This window comes from Castor canadensis, chromosome X (genome assembly GCF_047511655.1).
Source record: "Castor canadensis chromosome X, mCasCan1.hap1v2, whole genome shotgun sequence".
Classification (NCBI taxonomy): domain Eukaryota; kingdom Metazoa; phylum Chordata; class Mammalia; order Rodentia; family Castoridae; genus Castor; species Castor canadensis.
Genome location: NC_133405.1, coordinates 124,484,980 through 124,507,790, shown reverse-complemented (window position 1 = coordinate 124,507,790; position 22,811 = coordinate 124,484,980). Strand labels below are relative to the sequence as shown.

General features: G+C 37.2%; 1 long non-coding RNA gene across 2 annotated transcripts in view; it reads right to left on the bottom strand.

Moving 5' to 3' along the window:
• The window catches only part of LOC141419691 (uncharacterized), a 34,028-nt gene extending 33,145 nt beyond the window's left edge, over positions 1–883 (bottom strand). For both annotated transcript variants that reach the window (XR_012444308.1, XR_012444307.1), the window contains exon 1: positions 286–883. This is a non-coding gene — a long non-coding RNA (uncharacterized lncRNA). The remainder of the gene's footprint in view (positions 1–285) is intronic.
• Positions 884–22,811: the final 21,928 nt, after the last annotated feature.

The following is a 22,811-nucleotide window of genomic DNA, read 5'->3' as shown; positions in this document are numbered from 1 at the left end:
GTCAATAAAGAAAATCAAATAATTAAACTTGTTAAAATGATATGCAAAGTTTGAGGGTTTGAGGAGTTTTCTCATATGTGCAGTGAATGAACTTAGGGCATAAACTTTCAAAGACATTTATTTGGAATATTTGACTCTTTTCAATTACTTTCTGATTTTTAATCCTGCTATTAGTAGTTGCTAGCATTAAATAAGTGACTTTTCAGTATGAAATACTGTTATAACATGCCTAAGAGTCAGCTTAAGGCCTATATTGCAAAAAGGAATAAAAAATATAATTCTCACCTTGAACTGTATTGATAAATATCCTAGACAGGATTCAGGCCACCTCCTTCCTGGTACTGGTTCAGCAATTACCTTGGACAGATCGATAATAACTTTTCAGAGTTTCACTTGCCTGCAAATGAAAGATTTGAAAAAGATGATGTCTAAGTTCTCTCCCAGCTCAAACACGTGATAATTGTATAAAGCGTGCTCTGAAAAGAAGATTGGTGTGTTTTTCATTACAGAAAAGAGCATTTTCTGCCTTGAGAACTTTATTCTGCCTTAGTAAAATAAACTCAGAATCTCTTAAAAGAAATATTATGAATGCAGGGGAGGAAAGTCCTGGTAAAAAATGGTCTTAAAACAGGAGAGAAAAAAAGTCAAGGTGGAAAGTGAGATTTGTGACTCAGCCTCTCTTTTCTTCCTCTGTCTTCACACTGTCCTATTTATTTTTTAGGGCAAGAGATGAAAGTAGGTTGCACAAGGAGGGGGATGGGCAATGGGCATCCTGCAGCTACAGTTTCCTTTCAAGTCCCCTTTAAACCCAGTGACAGGCTGGAGGAAAAGCTAATTGAGGTGGGATGACTTCCTGTTTGCCTGGGGGTCCTTAGCTCTTTCATCTCTTCTTTCCCTCTGAACATTTAAAATCTGCATAATGACAAACACCAGGACTGCAGTTTGACAGGGCTGGGCTGAGCATTTTCTGCTCAAAAATGGCGCTTTCTAGACTCTGGGGCGTGGGGTGGGGTGGGGTGTGAGGGGTAGATTGAATACTGCTGCCTCTCTCTCTTCCAGATGAAAAGGTAAGGCAGCCGCCTTTGGAATTTCTGTGTTGGTGGTTTGACAGATGTGAATGCGGAAATACCTGTGATTGAAAAAGCAAATGAGAAGCTGATTTCTCCTTAAAGAGACAGGAATTGCAGTCTCTGAGGAATGCAGTATGACGTGGGAGTGTCTGAACTAGTCCCCAGAAGGTTCTAATGGGATTCTTTCCAACAACTTTTTTTGAAGCCCTGAGGCTCTGTCAAACAAGGCTGTATTCTGCTGACTGAGTGTGCTGCTGAGGTGGTTAACAAGTAGCTCTGTTCTTAGCTCATAGCAGGCAGGCACTTTCAGTTGTCTCAGCATTTACTGGCCTCTTAGTTTCCTTCCAGGATGTTTGGATTTGGGGCTGTGTTGTGTTTTGTTTTGGTTTTGATAGTGTGTGTGATAAATGGATAGGATGGTCTTTGAAAAAGACCTCCCAAGCTTCAGTGTCCTCATTATGCTGGGGAGTTTGTCAAAAGAGGAACCTTTAGCTCTAACAAATAAATAGCTGTGATCATTTGTAATGGTCTTCGCTGTAAATAATTACCTTTGACCTTTTCACCCCACACTGGATTGGCAGCATATTGCTAGCAGTGTTCCTTGTGATGAGGGGTGGTCTTAGAGAAAAACAGAGCAGACAGACCTCTACCCAGGGGTTCTAGGTTCTTGTCACCATAGAGAAAGAAGGCAGAGATGAGGCAAGGTAAAGAATTGGGAGAAAGTTTTATTACAGGGCAAAAGTACATACTCAAGGGGTCTGCGCTGACTTCTCAAGAGAAAGATGTATTGCCCAGGATTCTGAATAGTGTCTTATGTGCAAACTTTAACAGAGGGGACAATTATTCATGAGTTAAAGGTGGAGAATTCAAGATTTTTGAAGAATAGGGTTTAGTATTCCTTTTCTGTCCTTATATGTAGTTTTTGGTTGTGTTATAGTGTCAGATATATGTGTTATAGTGTCAGATGGGAGCAGGCAATTTTGCAAAGTCGATGATATGGACACATCACTAAAATGAAGCAAAGGACAGTTGGTCGTCCTATAGGTTATGTTGGTCCCAGCTAGTTTTGGGTGGTCTTGTTTCTCTACTGTTTGAGTGGTCACATGATGTCCTACTGTAATACAGTTCTGTCATTGCATTACCCTCTAGCCATGGTGCAATTAGCTTCTTTTATTACTATGCCTATGTAACCTACTTCAGCAAAGTACTTCTTTTTCAAATCCCATTTCCCTGAGCTTAAAAACTTGGTATCTGGGCAAATCCATCTGTCTTATTCATCTTGTTTCCTTCAGTGCTTACACAGTGACTGGTATCAGGTAAGCATTCACTATATACTAAAAGATTTGAGTATTTAGAGAAATATTACAAAAGATGAATCATGCTGAGTTTCACATAATATCTTTGTATCTGTCAGCGTTTGATCAGAGAAGCAAAATCATAAGTAATTATGTAAAGTAAGAGATTTATTACAGGAATTTGACTCTACACAATCAAGGAAGCCGATTAAACAGTTTTTGTATGGCTGTTCCTTCTGTACCTGGTTTTGGGTCTGAAGTCACCAGGACAGATAGTTGGGAAGGAAAAATGGACAAAAAGTAGAGGAGAAAAAGACAAGATGGTGCCTACAAGGACAGATAGAGTGTATGTCAGTACTTAACTTTTCTGAAGCTTCCAATTTCAATGATGAAGCAACATGAATGAGAATTTGGGGCCCGTTATCACAAAGCTGAACTTAGAAGGGGAGACATGGTTGGAACAGGAGAATATGTAGATCCAACTGTTGCCCTACAAGCTACATATAGTGATCCAAGAGTTGTAGAAGCTGTAAAGGATCCAGAAGGACCTGGAGAAGCTCTGGGCTCACCCAGCAAATCAGTGACAATTTGCAGGAATTACAGCAGTGCCTGATCCCTGCACTGTCCTTCCAAGTGTAAAGAAGTATATGGATGCTGCTTCATGACCACTGTCCAAATGTCCCCTCTAAATGTCTCTTGTGACCCAAATTAATAAAGAAACAAAACACCCAACCAAAACTAGAGAGAGAGGAAGAGAGAAAGAGAGAGAGAGAGACAGAGAGAGACAGAGAGACAGAGACAGAGAGAGACAGAGAGAGATAGACAGAGAAGGGAAATCTAGGAAACAGAGCCAGGTTAGCTAAGTTGACACAGAACAAATCTATTATCAATAGTGTTAGCTTTCTTCAGACATCACTCAAAATCAGGTTCTATAAAAGGAAGCATTCACAGGCTGTAAATTAGTTTCTCAATTTAATCTTTAATACCTATCAAAAGCAAAAGAGATATGCTTTATCTTTCCACTGTCTCCAGAAGATAGCATTTTTATCCTCACAGGAAACCCCCAATCTTACTAGAATTATGAAAAACACTTCCCCTGAAAGCATCTATTTCACAAAGGCAAAAAGTATTTACCTCCAGATTGTATCATAGAGTTAGGTTCAAGCAGGGAAAAAAAGTCATGTTTTTCCAGGAGCTGTTTCTTCTAACTTAAGTACTTTTCTCCAGCCCATTAAAGGTTAAAAAAAAATTTTGTACATATAAGTTATTTTTCTTCTTCTTGAATTTTCTTTCATTTTGTTCTTAAATATTCTAAAAGCACTAACACATCCTGGTAATAGATCTCAAAGAATATATTAATGCTTTAAAAAGAAGTTATTTTCAGTCTATTCCAAAGTTGCTCAGTTCTATTCAAAGAACAATTGGGCACAATTGGGCCCATTTTTTCATTACTTGTATCCCTGGCATTATTGTGTGACTTGTGATTTTGCAGTTCCTCTGACTACAGGGACAAAATTTATTTCCTCACAACTTGGCTTTGTGGATGTTGACAGAAACAACAGAAGCCAGTTCTGAGCCTAGGTTTCAAGAGGGCTTGTGTTTTTTGCTTGCCCTCTTGCCTTTCTGCCATACTATAAGAAGAGCTTCTCCTGGGTCGCACAACCCTTGCTCATGGCCCCAGAGTGTATGGACATGAAACAGAGCTGTTCCAAATGACCTGGAAATCTGCAAGAATAAATGACTGGTGTTTGAAGCCAATGAATTTTCACATTGTTTATTGCAAAGCAGTTTTGTGAAAATACCTCTCTCGGTTGTCTTTTGCTATGTAACTAGTACTGCCATCCCTAAAAACTAAACCAAAACAACACTTAGTGACTTGCAACAACAGTCACTTGTTTGCCCACAGACCTGTGATATGAATAAGTTTAGTAGGGAAGCCTCATCTCTTGTTAGCATGGTGGAGCTTGAGTGGAGGATCCAATTCCAAGGCAGTTCACTCATGTGACTGCCAAGTTGGTGCTGGCTGCCAACTGGGCTCACTGGATGATTTCCACAGGTACCTTTCCTTCACTTGCTAGTTTCCTCACACATGATGGCTGTGTTCAAAGAATGACATCATTTCTACATAAAATAGAAATTGCTTAGAAACTGGCTTAGCCTCACCTTTGCCTTCTTGAGGAATGTCAAAGAATTTGACACCCTTCCAGGTTAAATTTTTCTTACCATCAATGGAAAACATGTCTCGGGGTAAGAAGTGAAAAGGCAAGAGTTTAGAAAGCACAGAAGAGGCTTGTGAGGAATATCACCAATCTCATACCCATCTACTTAAAAGTTTCCTAGTTTCTAATATAGGACCAAAAGCAAAAGAAGAGACCAATTATTTCTTGGGCTCACTTGGCAATTTGAAACATTAAAAGAGCTTTGGATTTGGAGATTTGACAAATAAAATCTAGGTCACTGTGACGTCATGGATAAAAAATAACTTTAATCAAGTGAGCTGGCTCTGCCTCTACTTGGCATTGCCATTGTGTGACTTCTAACACATTACTTAACTTCTGTGAGTCTCAGGTCTTTCACCCTGAACAGGGTGGTATTTGAGATTTCTTTCTGTTCTGACACTCTATGAATCATTGTCATTTTCTTTATGACTCTGACATCTAGATGATGGTTTGGACTTTCTATATTTAACTTGCTAGAAGCTATTTTTGCTACATGCCCTCGATAATGAATGGGATTCCTTAGTAAAACCAAACCTTACAAGGTCTGAGCAGTAATGAGTTTCAGAATAATGATGCTGGACTGGGTGGGACAGCCACACTAGTGACCAAGTACACATTCTCCCTGAACTGGAAAAAATGAAAACATCTTTTCTTCCTCTATTGTAGCATGGAAAAGGCAGACTAATATTTTCAAATAGAAGTTTACCAAAAACTAGAGAAACAAAACAGAAATAAATGTCCTTAGATAAATAGTATAAAAACATTCACTTCCCAAATACAAGAAATAAAAACAATAGCTTTCCTATGTCAAAATCTCCTTATGCTAAGTCATTATCTCCTGTCTCTGTGGTTCTGTAGATTAAAGCTGATAAAATTGGGGTTCAAATCCTACATCTGGCATTTAAAAGTATTCCCTGGGCAAAGTTACTTAAACATATTGAGCCTTAATTCCTTCATTAAAAAAATGAGAATCCTTATTGCGCACACGTCATTGGGATTAAATTAGAAAATGTGGGCAAAATTACAAGCTACTTGATTTAGAGTCCTCAAAAGCAGACCTTGAGACAATGATTTGAGTGCCCATGTTTATTGAGAATGTGCAGGGAACACAGCCAGGAAAGTGGGAAATGAGAGAAGAAAGGTAGCCAATAAAGTGCATGAGTATAATGACTGCTGCCAGAGTGACTGACACTTAATCCCTATTTCGTGGAAACTCCACGAAATAGGATAAAACACATGCTTCAGATAACCCCAGTCCAGAATGATATCAGTTAGGGTATTTATATACCTAATTCTGTCAGTTATTGATTGAGGGCTTCTCTTGGGGCTGAGAATTCCTTAGTACTTATGGCCTGCTGTGGAAGTGTAGAGTCGTCCTCTAGACAGAAGCCCTCTGCCACAGAGACAGAAATGCTGGCAGATGGAAGCTGTCCAGAGCATACTACAGAAGGCCTGAGGACCATGAGCAGTGCATGGAACACGTCTGCTGCAAAAGCATTCCCCAAACAGTCATTCTTTTCTTTCCCCCAGTTCTTAACGCAAATTGGAAGTGCAAAGCTTGATCTCCTTTCCTGCATATTCTTTCTTGTGCTTTCTGATTAGAGAGATGTTCCTGTCTCACAAAGTAAAAGACAATTGTGACTAATATAAAGTTATTGAACTTGGATGGAGAAGAACCATCATTGACCCTTTGCCTTCTGTCCTGCTGCCTGAGTCCTAAGGTCATGAGCCAGAGGTGAACTTCCACCTGACACCTGCAACTCCACAGAGAGCACTCCAAGGTAGAGTACTAGTGAATAGCATTGATGTGACCCAAAAGTTCCATTTTCAATATGAAGCACTACCAAGTTTACCATGGCTCTCATACTGTCTACATTAGCACGCAAATGCAAACCTGTGCTCCCTTACCCATGCTTCTTCTTCCTTCTCTAGTTGTACCCCTTCCTTCTGAACCATCTACCTGTGCCCTTTGGAGGTGACCTGTAGCCTCTGATTTGTCACCAGATACTTTCTTTATCCTCTTTGCTTTCCTAGAAAGTTCATTTTCCTTGTTCTGCAATTGGAAACATTGTCTATATGTGATTTCCGAGTCCCTTCATTAGAACCCTGTAAACCTGAACTGCACTTACAAAACCATGCGGATTGGTGTCACTATAAATTCCTGTTAACCAATGTTAAAATTGAAATAGATCCTTAACTAAGCTCTCCTGGATTGCTGGCTTTTCTTGATACATAACAGCTATTTCCAAAAACGTTCATTCTTCTCATACACCTGACATTCTCCCAGATCCTCATTCTTAGCAAATAATTTAGTTTCCTATTTCACAAAGAAAAGAGAAGCCATTGATCAAGACTTCCATATATGTCCTGTCATCAATTCAATCCTCACTCTTTCCTGAAGGAGGCTTATCTCTTTGTCTCCCTGTTGTCTGTGTCTATCCCTTCCTACTTTCTCAAGAATCTTGTCTTAACTCTGTCCTCTGTCTCCAAACTTGAAGCTTTCCATTACCAATCAGCATTTAAGTATGCCCAAACCTAAATTATCCAAACAGGACTAAATAAGTACAAAACAAAAACTACAACTCAATCCAACTGGTTAGTAAAGAATTTGGCCTTCTAATGAGAAGTCTGGCCTTTGTCCCTTACTCCTGGGAGGTAACCTCTAAATCCTTGCAAATTCTAGAGTGATGGTGATGTCTTTGCTGCTCAAGAAGGCTTCCTGGAAACACGTAACATTTGCCCAATCTCTAAGCATGGAGAAATTAGAAAATGAGTTCAACCACATGGGGATTCAATCAGTAATCATGCCAATATAATGAAGCTCTAATAAAAACTCTGAACATTACAGCTCTGGTAGTTTTACATGTAAATACTGGGAGGGCACTGAAACCATATACTTAAAAAACTGCCCCCCCCATACTCTGCCCTATAAGTACCTTATTTTGGCCAATTCTAATTTGTATCCTTTCCATGTAATAAGCCATAACCATGAATATAATAGGTTTCAGTGAAGTCTATGAATGTAATAGGTTTCAGTGAATTATTGAAACTGATGTTGCTTTGGTGAAAACTCCAAACAGTTGGTGTTAGAACTGAGGGTGATCGCGTATATACTCTTCCTTATAAATTAGCAATTGAACCCTGTCTTCATATGTTTGTGCTGTTGTAACACAATACCACAGACTGGGTAATTTATGAAGAGTAGAAATTTATTTCTTATAGTTCTAGAGGTTGAGAAATCTGAGGTTAAGACACTAAGCAGTTTCAGTTATTTGGTAAGCACTGTCTTTACCTTCAAGAAGGTGCCCTGTTGCTGCATCATCTAGAGGAAACAAGCACTGTGTCTTTACATGGTGTAAGACAAAAGGGCAAACAAACCCAAAGCTATGTGAAACCTCTTTTCACCTGTGAGCTTTAATCTCATTCAAAGGGAGGAGCCTCCTTTCCTAAACATCTCTTGAAGGTCCCACCTCTGAATACTATCACCTTGGTAACACCTGAATTTTGGAGGGTGCACATTCAGACCACAGCAGACCCTAAGTCCTTGCAGTTGGTATCATAAGTCTTGAAAGGCTTGGCTGTATGAAGGACTGTATAATTAATGTCATAGTTTGTCTAACTCAGGGTACCCACATTCTTCTTCCAGTTATTATTGATGTTTATTTCCCTCTTTAGGGTTAAACTTTTTGAAAGACTTACCTACAAAATTTCTCTCCATTTCTTTTCTAATTCAGTCCTAAACCCACTGCAACTGGGCTTCTGCCCACACCACTTCAGTAACACACCCTGTAACTCACCAATGCCTGCTTTGCCACTAAACCCAATGGGCAGTAAGAGTTTCACCTGCTCTGTCAGAAATAGTTTCCATTCCATTCTTGAACCACTTTTATTGCTTGACTTCTGTGATACCACTTCTCCTGTGATTTCATGGTCTGGTGATTCTTAATCTTCTATCTTAGTCTTAAACTTTTTCCTTAACTTCATTCAAACATGGCTATTAAATTTAAGCTAGGCTATAAGCTCCATGGGATTTAGAATTTATTCATTGTTATATTCCCAAGACATAGCACAGTGTCTGGAGTGTAGTAGACAGTCAGTGATATTTGTTGAGTGAATGAATAAATGAATTAGTATATTATGTCTCCTAGGTACCTCAAACTTAATGTGCTGGAATTGAACTCATCAAATAACTTCTAAATGTACTTCTGCCCTGGAGTTCCCTGTGTCAATAAATGGTACTGCCATCCTTTCAGTTTTCCAAGATAGAAAACTTGAGAGTCATCTTTGACCTTTCTTTCCATCTTTTCTACATCCTATCCATCACCAAGATCTGTCAATTTTTACTTCCCTCAAATCTCTCGAGTCCATCCACTTCTTTCCATTTCATAGGCAGTAGTCCAGTCACTATTATCCATCACAAGGACTATTTCAGCAGCTTCCACATTGTTCTCCCTGCCACAGGTCTTGCCCCTGTACCCATTCTTCACACTGCAGTCAACAATGCTTCCAAATGCACTGCTGACCATGTCCCAAACCTTTGCAAACTTTCTTCTACCCTTGAAATAAGGCCAAATCCATTAATGTAGCTTAGAATAGCCACCCCAGTCTGGCCCCAGGTAGCACTTTGATGCCATTTTAAGCCCTTCTTCTTACCTTCCTCTCTCATTTTATGTTCTAGTCCTGCTCAATTTATTTTCAGCTATTCAAACTTATCACACTCTTTCTATCTTTCACTTCAGGTCTCTGCATATACTGTTCTCTCTCTTTTCCAATCATTTTGGAATGAACAACTTTACCTTTCTTACCCAAATAACAAAATTATTCACTTCCACATCTAAGTTTCTTTTTTCCCACAAATTTTAAGTGATGAGAGCCCCCCTTTCTATTCAAGTCAACAGTATGTCCACCTCTACTCTTTTGTTTTGTTTTTTAGCAGTACTGGGGCTTGAACTCAGGGTTTCATGCTTATTTAGGCAGGTGTTGTACCACTTGAGCCACGCTTCCAACCCTTTGTGTGTGTATGTGTGTGTGTGTGTTTGGTATTTTTGAGATAGGATGTTGCAAACTATTTGTCTGGGATTGGCTTTGAACCATTATCCTCCTGATCTCTGCCTCTTGAGTAACTAGGATTACAGGCGTGAGCCACCAGCATCTGGGCTTCCACATCTAATCTTGATTGTGCTTTCCTCTATTTACTCTAGTATTTTGTTCCAGCAATTCTCTTTTCCATTATATATCTTCAATTTCTTCTTCTCTGAGGTCCTTTTTCTCCTGCATATAAAGAAACTTGAGTTTCTCTATATTTAAAGAAATTTTGTTGACCCTATGACAACTATATAATTGATGTCTGTCCTTTGGAGGCAAGTTTCTGGAAAGAGTACTGTAATTCACTTACTCCCATTATTTATATTTCCTTATCTTCAACTCAGTCCTCAATTTACTTCTCGTTCACAGCTCCTATGAAATGACTTATGCAAAAGCCATTAGTGATACCCAGGTTGCCCAAACCAGTAGACATTCTTCTGTTGTGTCCCTCAGGACCTCTCTTCTGCATTTAACCTGATGAGCACTGATTTGTTGCAACTTTTATCTTTATTTTGACTATTTTCTCTCTATTAACTCCCACATTCAATTGCCAGCTTCTGCCAAATTGACCTTCAGCGTCAATGTGTGACCTCCACATCCATATTAACACTGCCCTTATTTAAACTTTTACTATTTCTTAGTTGTTTGTATATTATGAAACTCTCTTAACAGGTCTTTTTAGAAAACATTTTTATTAATATATGATAGTTGTATAGGGATTTTGTTGTGACATTTCCATATATACATATATTGTACCTTGGTTTAGTTTTCCCACTCCATTATTCTCTTCTTTCTAGTCTTGTCTTATTAAAAATGCATCCATTCTTCCACTACAATGAGAAATGTTATCTATTGTGACATCTGACTATATCTCTTCCTTTCTTTAAAACCTCAAATATCTCTCCATTGCCTATAGAATTAAGTTCAAACTTTGGAATATGGAGTATAAAGTCCTCTATGATCCTATTTACATACCCATCTCCCCACTAGCCTATAAGCATGTGGTTTTTAGCAAGGTGCAGTCAAAAATAAATAAAAAATAAAATCTAAAGAAATTTCATTGTTGAAACTGTTCCAGGAGTGGGGGGAGGAGGATAAAGGAGAATGATGGAGGGGTGAATTCAACTATGATATATTGTAAGAACTTTGGTAAATGTCACAATGTACCTTCAGCACAAGTAATAGTAAAAAATATTAAAAATAAATAAATAAAAACTAAAGAAATTTCAATTTTTTAAAATTCCTGCATGTACATTCCACAGTTCAGTTGATGTGGGGAAGCTCTCAGTCAGTCCTTCATTGTTGTCAGTTATGTGATATGTTGAGTGTTTCCCTGCTCTTAATTTCATGAAAACATGCCTCCAAAAAGCAAATGGTGCCCCAAAAGCAAGGTAGTAGTAATGGTAAGCCACCCAAGCCAAAAGGGTACATACTGTGTTTAAGTGATAAAGTAAAAATTTTGTTTTGTTAAAAGGCAGCAACTCTTTAGTGCAAGTTGGGTAGTGTTAGGGTAAAAATGAATCAAGCATCTTCAATATTTGAGATAAAGAACATGAAATAAGATGTAGCTTTTGGTAAGCAGTATTAATGTGTAGAATAGTAATTTTGTGACAGTAATGTAGTCTGTTCCATGTGGTTTCAAGTTATGGGTGCTCAGACCTAATGTACACACAGTATAGGTATGATATAGGTGTAGAGTATTGAACTCTACATCTTTAGCATTTGTGGTTGTTCCTTGATGGTGTTCTCCTTGGAACCAAATCCCTGTGGACACACACCAAGGGTCTACTACTGTATGAGAAAACTTGTCACATAGTAATATTCATCATGAGAATATTCATAACATAGAAAATTTAGAAATAGTTAAGAACATGGGAATTATTTAGTAAATTATGATGTATTCATAAAATAAAATTTAAATTATGTCATTTTAAGTGAAAAGTCAAGATATAACATTGTCTATTCAATATAACCTTAACTATTGAAAACTAGGAAAAAATGTTACGAAGAAATGATTGTTGATCAGGGTCATTATTCTCATTTTATTTTCCAAATTTTCTGGAGTAAGTATGGATGATTCTTATAATAAGAAAAACTATAGGCTTTGTTTTGTTTTGCTTTAGGTTTTATTACTGTTGTTTTAAGAAACTCTTACCTTTCTCATAAGAAATAAAAACTCAATTAACTTGAGGCAGAGTAGATCAGATTCAACACACATGAATTGAGTTTTTTTTTAATCAAAAAATAGAGACTAGGCTACAGATATAAATGGAACTATTAAGGCCTTTTCCAGGGTATTCGGATATAGAAAATACTCTGAAGGGTAGGAACTCAAACCTTAGAAACAAACTTATTAGAAAATCTCATTGTCTGAACATGGTTCCAGCATCTCACCCTGGAGGTGATAGCAGTAATAAAAGACTCACTCCAATTTTAACCTTTTAGATTTCCCATAATAACCCTTTATTTTCACCATTAGCCTGACAGTCTGTGAGCTCTGAATTTTCTCACTTATGCTGAGTCATCTTTTTCTACTATGTTTCCATAATTTTTCTCTTAAACACAGCTCAACCTAGTTCATCTCTTAAACCCAGTCCAGTTTGTCAGTGTGTTCATTCCATATCCCCTTTTGGCTCATGATTTTGTCATTATTGCCTAATAGCAATTTGGAGTGCACCAGCTATATTACCTTCTTCCACAAACATACCTGTGGTTTATGTTGTCTCCACCTCCCAAACAGAGATGAAATTCCAGTTCCTGCTTTGGAGTGTGTCATAATCCTGGTAAGAGAGCCAAGTGAAAAATGGTATGTCTAAGATAGGAAGAAGAAAGAGACTGATTCTCTCCCAGGGCATCAGAAAGGCTTCTGTGTATAAATGGACGGAGGATGCCTTTGGGATAAGATTTTTTTTCCTTAGAATCACATTTACAGCTAATACAGAGCTATCAAGAATTTAAAAGAACACTAACCAACCTAATATGCTATTTCACAGATAGAAACATCAGGGTCCTCTGAATTTCAGTGATGTAGGCAAGATTTCACAATGAGTTGATAAGAGATTCGGGACTAGAACTCAGGTGACACTTTCTAGTGTGCCACAACTCAGTTTGCTAAAGGGAGAAGTGCTGCTTTCTTAAGTTTTTTTAGAATAAGAGCCCTTAACACTCCCCTCAAAGTAGGATCTTCAGGAACTAATGGAAATAGTTTCTGTTTTGGAGAAAGATTTAGGGACTCTGAGAATTACTTTGACCCTGAGGTTATTCCCAGAAGACACACTGGAAAAACAAACAAGAATCAGTTACTATTTTGACTTCAATTAACTGGAGAAAAAATTGAAACCATTGCCTCCTTTCATCTCCTGAATGTTGTTGACTGAAGGAGGAGCTGATTAGAGCTCAGTCTGGAATGCTGAGCAGCTCTGGGCAAGGATCCTGCATTCCAAGCTGACCCTGCCCCATCAGGAACAACAGGGTGAAAACAGGCATTGATCACACATTCCCAATTCTTTGCTATCCCCTGGCAAACAGAGTGTGTTTACTAAGATTGCAATAAAAGGTATTTATCTAATTAGAGAGTGCTTCCCCCTTTTATTAGAAAGCAATTAGACTACACTTTAGTACATTAAGGAGTTTTTGTAAATCCAACTGCAAGCATATAAATTCTATAATTGTGTAATTGTACATTGGGCACAAACCCATGGATTTTCTTCTCTTTTGGCTTGACCATTTTTTTAAAAGCAATTTAGGGTTTTCTAAGCTAATGCTTATGTAGTGAGTGTTTTTAAAGCCTTGGGTAATACATATAATTTAGCCATTCTTTGGTCTTAAACCCGAACCAGAAAATGACACAAATTCCACACAATTACTTATCAACTACTTACCAACTTTTATCAACTACTTCTTTTGTTTCCCAATGTTTTTTAAGTACAGTGGTAGCATTCTTTAGTGTAGAAACCACCAAGTTATACTAGCCAAGTAATTCCACACACTTCTGTAACTCATAAGGATGCATTTGAACTTATCTTAATTAAATTATGTTTGCACAACAGGAGTGAGGAAGAAAAGTAAAGATCATATGAGTTTGAACATCAGCTTTACCAGGTTTAATATGATATTAGGTCAACCCATATGATATCACCAATATTTGCCTGGTTGTACTCACAAACATGTTAATTTTCCATGGTTCAAATTCTACCATATAAATACTGACAGTGAACGCCATTATTGGTTCACATCCTTAATAAATTGTTCAGTCATTATAAAAGGTGTCACAAGATTTTAATAGCATGCTTTACTATCAGTTTTACTACCAATGTCTGTGAAACCTCTGGCAAAACACAGCTTTTGGACCCTTCCCTTTTTTTCTCTGACAAATGAGTGTGCTGAACTCAAATTCAAAAACTTAAAAAAAACCCAGCTCTGTAAAAGCCATGTCACTAATTTAAATCAGGAAAAACTGTAGATAACATGACTATTTTGTTAAGCAAGTTGAGATCTATGTCATTATGTAAATAGATAATACTGCATTTTATATGCTCTAAGAAAACTTTAAGTGCACTAAACTAGTCAATAAAGAACTAATTCACTAATTGATCTGGTGATAATAATTAATACTACTATTGAGAACAATTACCATTTATTGAGTACATATTATGAGTTATACACTTGAGCACCTTTTGCACAGTATCTTACTTAATTCTTTTTTTGGTAGTACTGCGGTTTGAACTTAGGGCCTTGTGCTTTCTAGGCAAGCACTCTACCAGTTGAGCCAGGCCCCCAGCCCTAATTTGATTTTTATTTCACATCCGTGAGCAGCATGTGCTGGTGGATTCTTCACAAACAACTCTCCCAGAGAACAAAAAGCCCTCATTTGTAGTGTTTTCTGATTTCCATGGTATAAATATTTTCACATTGGCTGAATTCTGGCTACCAACCTTATTTAACAAATATGGCAGAAGCTAGGAAGTGATGTACAGAAGCACATGATTACATAGTATTTTCATCATCAATAGACATAAATAAATTTAAGAACACAGAAAATAAAATATACCAAAATAATTAGGAAGTGATGAAATTTGAGCATTTATTATTTTCATTTAAAAAATCATATTTATTTGCATATAATTTATATAATTTAATTTATAGTAATGGCTCTGTTTAAAAACCAGCTTACAAAATTCCTGAATATTTAACAGTTTTCATGAACCAACGGTACCACTATACATGAGGCTGGTTTTACTATGCAATTTCACTGAAAATAGGGAAGAGGTTAAGTACTAGGGAAAAGGTTAAGTAACTTGCAAACATTATGCATTAGCAAATTCAAATTCTGATTTACCATATTATATACCTTAACTCCTTAATTCCAAGGAAGTTTATGCAATGGATTTAAAGAGCATAATTTTATAAAACCCCTAAAATGCATTTTTGATTATAGGTAAAGTAGCACTAAAAAGTAGATAAAGCAGGGGGAAAAGTGAAAGGAGAAAGCAAGATGTGAATTTAAAGGAATGTCTTCTAGTAGAGGGTCTGTCAAGAGAAAAGATACAGGTCATTGGTGACAGGCTTGTATTTCGTGATATTCTCTACAGCTAGTCGGAAGGAACTAATAATGGAAAAGAGAGCAGTCAGAAGAGAGAACTAGCAAATCTATTCTTAGACATCACCAACAGGTATTGAGGTATGAAGTCCCGCTGGGAGGGGCTCAGCTGTCTGGAACATTTCAAGGACTGCTGTCTTCTCTCCTTGATTTGTCTGCTCTGGGGTCCCTGTAGATTGTGATAGATATCACTACACTTTCTCCCAAGTTTTTTTTCCGGATAAAAGAAGGAAAACTACTCTGCATTTATAGTGATGACTTTTTGATTCCTGGGTAATTTCCAGTATACTTTATTTGTACTTTGATGTTTACCAGACACAAGATCAGTGTAAGCCCATCATAGGTGCTCTAAATCAGCTGTTAGTCTGAGAACTAGTGGACTTTGGTGGTTCCCAGGTTCATGGGTGGGGTTTTCTCAAAATGCTGCTACTCACATCCTGGAATTCTCTTCATATGCAATGTTAGCCATGGGTTGCCAAAATGTGATGTATCCTAGTATTGATGTGACCAATGTTTATAGTTAGCCCTTGGTGCACTTAAGGTTTTGGTACTAGAGATGTTTTATTTGGTCATTTCTTTCTTTTATTTTTAAATTCTTTTTTTATTGTTATGCTGGGTAAAGATACATTGGGGCATTTACAAAAGTTCTTACAATATATAAAAATATATCACACTTGAATTCACCCCCTCCATCATTCTTTACTCCCCCTACCCCCATTACTGGAATAGTTTCAACAGATGTCATTTTTCCATTTATGTACATATGTACACAGTATTTGCACCATATTCACCCTCCCATGCCCTTTCTTTACATCCTCATCCCTCCCACTGTACCAACCCCCCAGACAGGACCTGTTCTGCCCTCCTGTCTCTGATTTTGTAAAAGAAAAAAAAAAGACATCTTTGTTTGTTTAAGATAGCTATACAGGGAGTTTCCTTGTGCCATTTCCATGTTTATAGGTATTGTAACTGAAATTGGTTCATCTCCTCTATTTTTTTCTTTCTACCTTAGTCCCCTTCTTATGGTGATTTTAAAAATTCTGTATACATTATTGTAAAGGAAGTACATCAATCATGCTTACCTTCTTAATTTTCTTCTTTTATCCTCCGCTCTCCTGTATGTGACCTCCCCTAATGTGACCCATTTTATGTAATATTGCTTGTATTGTATTAGGTCTATATTCCACATATGAGAGAAAACTGCGGCCTTTATTGTAACCTGATTTAAATTCCTTCAGGTATATCCCCAGGAGTAGAATTGCTGGATAATATGGCAGGTCTAGTTTTAGCCTTTTGAGGAGCCTCCATACTGTTTTCCATAGTTGTACTAATTTACATTCCTACCAGCAGTGTATGAGGGTTCCTTTTCCTCACATTCTCACAAACACTTGTGGTTTGTGTTCTTGATGGTAGCCATTCTAACAAGAGTGAGGTGGAAACTTAATGTGGTTTTCATTTACATTTCCTTTATGGCCAGGGATATTGAGCATTTCTTCATGTGTTTTTTTTTTAAACCGTTTAGACTTCTTCCTTTGAAAATGCTCTGTCCAGTTCATTTGCCCATTTCTTGTTGGATCATTGGTGTTTTTGGAGTTTAGTTTTTTGAGCTCCCTGTATATTTTGGTTATCAATCCCTTGTCTGATGTATAGCTGGCAAAGATTTTCTACCATTCTGTGGGTGTTCTCTTCAACTTGGTGACCATTTCTTTTGTTGTGCAGAAGCTTTCTAATTTCATGTAGTCTCATTTGTCAATCCTTTCTCTTAGTTACCGAGTCATTTGAGTTCTATTGAGGAAGTCATTGCCTATGCCTACTAATTCCAGTGTATTCCATGCTCTCTCAAGGTTTCAGGTCTGATATTGAGGTCCTTAACCCACTTTGAGTTGATCTTGTACAGGGTGGAAGAAATGGATCTAGTTTCAGTTTTCTGCAGGCAGATAACCAGTTTTCCCAGCAACATTTATTGAAGACGCTGTCTATTCTCCATTGTATGTATTTGACATCTTTGTCAAAAATAAGGTAGGCATAGCTGTGTCTATTCATATCCAGGTCCTCTATTCTGTTCCACTGGTCTTCATGTCTGTTTTTGTGCCAGTACCATGCTGATTTATTGTTATTGCTTTGTAATATAGTTTGAAGTCAGGTATTGTGATACCTCCTGCATTGTTCTTTTGACTGAGTATTGTCTTGGCTGTTTGTGGCCTCTTGTGTTTCCATATAAATTTAATGGTAGATTTTTCAATCTCTTTAATGAATGTCATTGGAATTTTGATGGGAATTGCATTAAACATGTAGATTGCTTTTGGTAATATAGCCATTTTTACTATGTAGACTCTGCCAATCCATGAGCACGGGAGATCTTTCCACCTTCTGTAGTCTTCCTAGAGCTCTTTCTTCAGGGGTTTGTAGTTCTCCTTGTAGAGGTCATTTACATCCTTTGTTAAGTTTATTCCTAGGTATTTGATTTTTGTGAGGTGATAGTAATTTTGTTTTCCTGTATTTTTTCTCAATCTGCTCATTGCTAATATATAGAAAAGCTACTCATTTTGTGCTTCCAAATGAACCTTACGATTGATTTTTCAATCTTTATGATGAATGGCATTGGAATTTTGATGGGGATTGATTTGAACATGTAGATTGCTAAAAGCAATTTTTTCCTACAAAAGAAGTTCAGTTCTGACATCTTATGCTTTAATATCTCAGTTAATGTCAGCTGATGTTAGTTCAAATGAAAACATGCTTTTGATAGTGCTGCCAGTGTGTCTGTTCACAAAGCTGAGTTCAAAGTAACTTCCTCATGACAGTTGGAAAATGACTTCTTTGATTGTCAATTCTTACTTTATGGTGGAATTCTTTAAGTTTTTGAAGGGACATGTAAACAAATCAAGGTAGTATATTTTTTAGTATTTATAGCAACCTATAAGTTAAGCTTATGAGCTTCATTAGAATTGATAAATGGAAATGATCTTTTTTCTACAGTAGACAGTGAGAACAGTGAACAGTTGAGAGGAATTGCCTTTCTTAGACTTTTTGCCTCAAAATGAGATCCTTCAGATTTTCCTTGCACTTTACAATTATGTCTTTCTATTACTGCTTATAATTATATTGAATTCATATTTATTACTATATTTGTAACAGCGTTGTCAGAAATGTCAGCCTCCTCCATAATTTTATTTCTTTGAACATATACTTTTTCATCTTTATACCATCACAGTGGCCATTTCAAATCATATCCTTTCAGAGCTGGTAAAGGCCTTTAGGTTCATTTAGTATAAACTCTTTATTTTACGGAGGAATCAGAGGTCCAGTGAGATTAAATGTCTTGTCCATAGAACTCAGCAATCAAGATCTTACTAGTTTTTAATTTTATACCCTTAAATGTTATAAGTGGTGTGTGGAATACAATGTATTTGTAAGATGAATAAAGTCTTCTTTAGTAATTTTTATTGCCTGGAAATAATTATTAACATGGAGATAGAATGACTTTAGCGAAATAATCACATTGTCTTGATTGGCAATAAAGCCTTGGGTGGTGACCAATGAGGGCAGGAGATGGGGCTTCCTAATCTGTGCTGCCCAACATGTGTGGATATTTTAAATTTTAAATTAATTAAAGATAAGATTAAAAGTCATTTTCTCAGTCCTACTAATCACATATTATGTATTCAGTCGACATGTATGATTAGTAGCTCCAATATTAGGCAGCACAGAATATTTAAATAAAATATTTCCATCTTCCTGGGAAGTTTTAGAATCTTCCTTCTTTCCTTCCTTCTTTCCTTCTTTCTCTCTCTCTCTCTCTCACTTTCTTTCTTTCTTGTAGTGCTGGGAGTAAAATCTAAGGCCTGGTGTAGTCTAGGCAAGCACTGTACCACAGAGACACATCTAGTCCTAGAAGGCTGGGTTGATACTCCACTGAACTTCTAAATTTGTTGGAAGCTTCTCAACTAGGAAGGACTTCGTTTCTTGAAGTAGGTGCCTATCCTGACAACAGGTGGATCTCTCAGGGAATGAAAAAAGCCTTTCTTGAGTAACAAACCACTACCCCCTCCTTAGAAAAGGGAGAGTCTCACAGCCTTATGTTTCTGATCCACTTCATTCTTGTTCTATATGGGGAGTGAGAGGGTAGGGAAAACATGAAGAAGGGAAGGTCCAAGACTTAGTATTTTGAAGTCATATCCCAAACTTTCAGGACTTTCCTCTGCTTTTACCTTGTCTATCCTTTTCCCAATCCAGGAATCCTCAGAAGTTGTCAGAGATATGGCCTTGGTGAAGTTGAGCTTACTTCTGTCCCCTTAGGACTATAGAGATGATTAGACAGATTCAGAGACAAGAAGCATGTGAGAGCAGGAGCCTCAATGACTCCTTAAAGTTTGCTGAGGTCTTCATTATACTCAGCTTAGTCAGCTCCACTGAAGGTACAAAAATAGTTAAGATCACTTTATAAGGGCTTATTTTCCCAGAAGCCCTTTATGTTTTCAGCTACTTTGTCCTGAAAGCCTGAGACTGGCTGTGGCTATCTAGTACCCTTCACTAGTCTTTTCCAGACAACAGTCCTTTCCTACCCTATAATGAAAATGCCAGAGGAGTTCACAGGAGATGATTGATGGCTTAATGTACCTATCTCAGCAGTATTTATATTTCAAAACTTACCTCCAACACTCCCTTCTTTCCCTCTTCACCCTACCCCCACTCTTTGCTGTCCAGTAAAATGAGGAGTTTGAATTAGTTGATTTGTAAGTTCCTTTTAAGCACTAAAGTTGTTTGGCCTGTGATAATGCTTTTAGCTCAAAGGAAAGCTGACCTAGGAGTTTGATGGGGTCAAAAGGTATCTCCCCGTAGTAAAAGTGTCTTCTTACATTCATCCACACTTCTTCCTCAAACTGCAATCTTGTTTATTGTCTCTTCCTCCATGTGTATGTAGATTCCCAAGTCAGAAGAGGAAAAGCTTGCTTTGGTTTGTTAAAACTGAAATTCTAGTTCTTGGAATGTGGCTCAGTGTTACAGTAATCCCCTAGCATGTGTGAGGCCCTCACTTCCATCCCCAGCACAAGAAACAAATAAACCCTCAGATCCTGAAAGCACCTGACTAAATTCATAAAATATGCAGAGTTTGTCTCTGGGTCATTGCCACATCCAAAATAAGCCATAGATTTCAACAGTGGGAATCTTTATTTTTTAAAATATTTTATTATCATATTATTGTTATACAGGGGGTATTTACAAAAGTTTTTGCAATATATCATAGTTAAATTCACTCCCTCCATCATTCTCCTTTATCTCCCCTGCCCCCATTCTTAGAATACTTTCAGCAGGTCTCATTTTTCCATTTTCATACACAAGTACATAACATTTCCACCATATTCATGACAGTGGGATTCTTTAGAAACCCCAGCACAGAAATCTTTAAGAGCAACACTGAAAACCCAGTTTCCTGTAGAGAATAAGAATAGTGGCCATTTACTGAACAACTATTCTATGCGAAGCCTGACTATTTGACTCATTATAGGCATTATCTCATTTACTTCAACTCTAGCACCATCCATATTCCACAAATGCCAAAAGGGCTCAGAGAGTCCTGGTAATTTGCACTGACTCATACAGCTAATAGTTTAGAGCCAGGATTAGAATAAGACTTCATCAATTGCTTCAGTCCATCTGTTTTACACTCTGCCATTAATTTTCAAATTATGTTCCAAGGAATTCTAAATGTCCTTTCAAAATGTTGAAGATTGTCAAGGAGATTGGGGATGGATGAAGAAAAGAGAGGAAGGGCACAGGTCACCTCTCATCTCTATTCCTGTCCATATCTTGTCTGTCCTGCTCACCTACCAAATTTAAATCCTGCAGGCATTCCTTATACTATTTCTCAGCTTTAAAAAACGTTCAAAAACAATTTTGATAGTCTGCTTTCTCCAACGTCCTTCTGACACCATCCCAGCAATAGAGCTTTTGTCCATTTTAACTGACATTTACATGTTAATCAATACTGCAATTAAAGAATGATTAGTAAAAATAAATCATGTGCGACTTTGACTGCATTGTCTTAGTTACAGATTCAGAAAGCTCTGGTAGTGATTATTCAGAGGCATGTGAGTCCGAGTCATCAGAAAAAGGAAAAAGGTATCTGGGTCTTTGATGCTTGCTTTCTCTCAAAAAAATAAATTAAGTTTAGACAAGATGATTATTTGATATGTGATGGTCTTGGCCGAACAAAATATATTCACTTTCATTTCTCAATCAGAGGTAATATGATTGACTTTCAAAGTGAGGCTTGTTCTCTCTTTTTCTCATTTATTAACCACCTAGAAGATTTATAGCCTCATATTTTTTCCTATTAAGTATAAGTACTTAGAAGCTTGAACACAGATACGTTTCAATTTGTTTTTTACTTCATTAAATAAGTGAAGATATTCTTCAAAAGATTTTTTATTTTACTCATGGTATTTTTTGATGTACACATGTATACTTGTACATGTGCATATTCATGTATGGACACCAAGAGGTGTCTGTGTATAAGAGGGTCTCCAGTCATTTTATATCAATACTGTGGGACAATGATCATTGTGATGGGATTCAGGATATGGTATTCCAAAATGCATTGCCTTGGCATGGTGATTATAGTTTAAGCTGAAAGAATTTGAGAAAATCACAGAAGGGCTCTCTGACCATCCCGGCCCTTCTCTCTGAAGCCAGTCATAAAAATCTTTCCCAGATTTATGACTCTCCCTATAGGCAATCATATAATCCACATCCCTACACCCAGAGGAAAAGAGCACCCTATTTCTGAAGACAGAGGGTCACAGAGAAGAATCTGAACAAAGGTCTTCCTAAATTTCTCCCAGCTTATTACCATTAGATCACATCTTTTTCTACCCTATCATGTTTCTCCAACTGACATGCTTTATCAAATCTACTATAAAAAAACACTAAAATTTAACTTTTTTTGGTTCTTCATTTCTTTATGAATGTTCCCATGTCACATAAAATTTATATTAAATAAGTTTGTATGCTTTCTATTCTTACTCAGTCTTTTGTTACAGGAACCTCAGTCATGAACCTAGGATGGGTAGAGAAAATAATTTTTTCTTCTCCCTAAAATTATAAGTTGCTGGGTACAAAAGCAATCTGTTTTGGGGAAATCTGCTTGTTCAGTCTGTTTACCAAACAGCAATCAACAACATTAATTAAATGTCATTTAAGGAGAATCAGAGAAGTTCAGATAGGAAATGAATGACTTTATGACAAAGAAATTGTAAAGCAGATCCAGAATGCACTACGAAATCAGAATTTTAGGAATTTGGTGTCCCATTCATCTTGGCATTCCAGACTAGTAAACACAAGATTTGGATCTTATCCTCTAGGACTATATAACTCAGAGGGAAAATAAGACATTTAGCTCATGGTGATAGTTGAAAGTTTCTTCCAGGAAGGACTCTGGCCCTCATATGGAAGAAATAGATTTTTATATAGAGTAGAAAGTTGCCAAAGAGAGGGGTAGGGACATGTGTGCTATGAGATGCTAGGTCATAAAATGAAACTG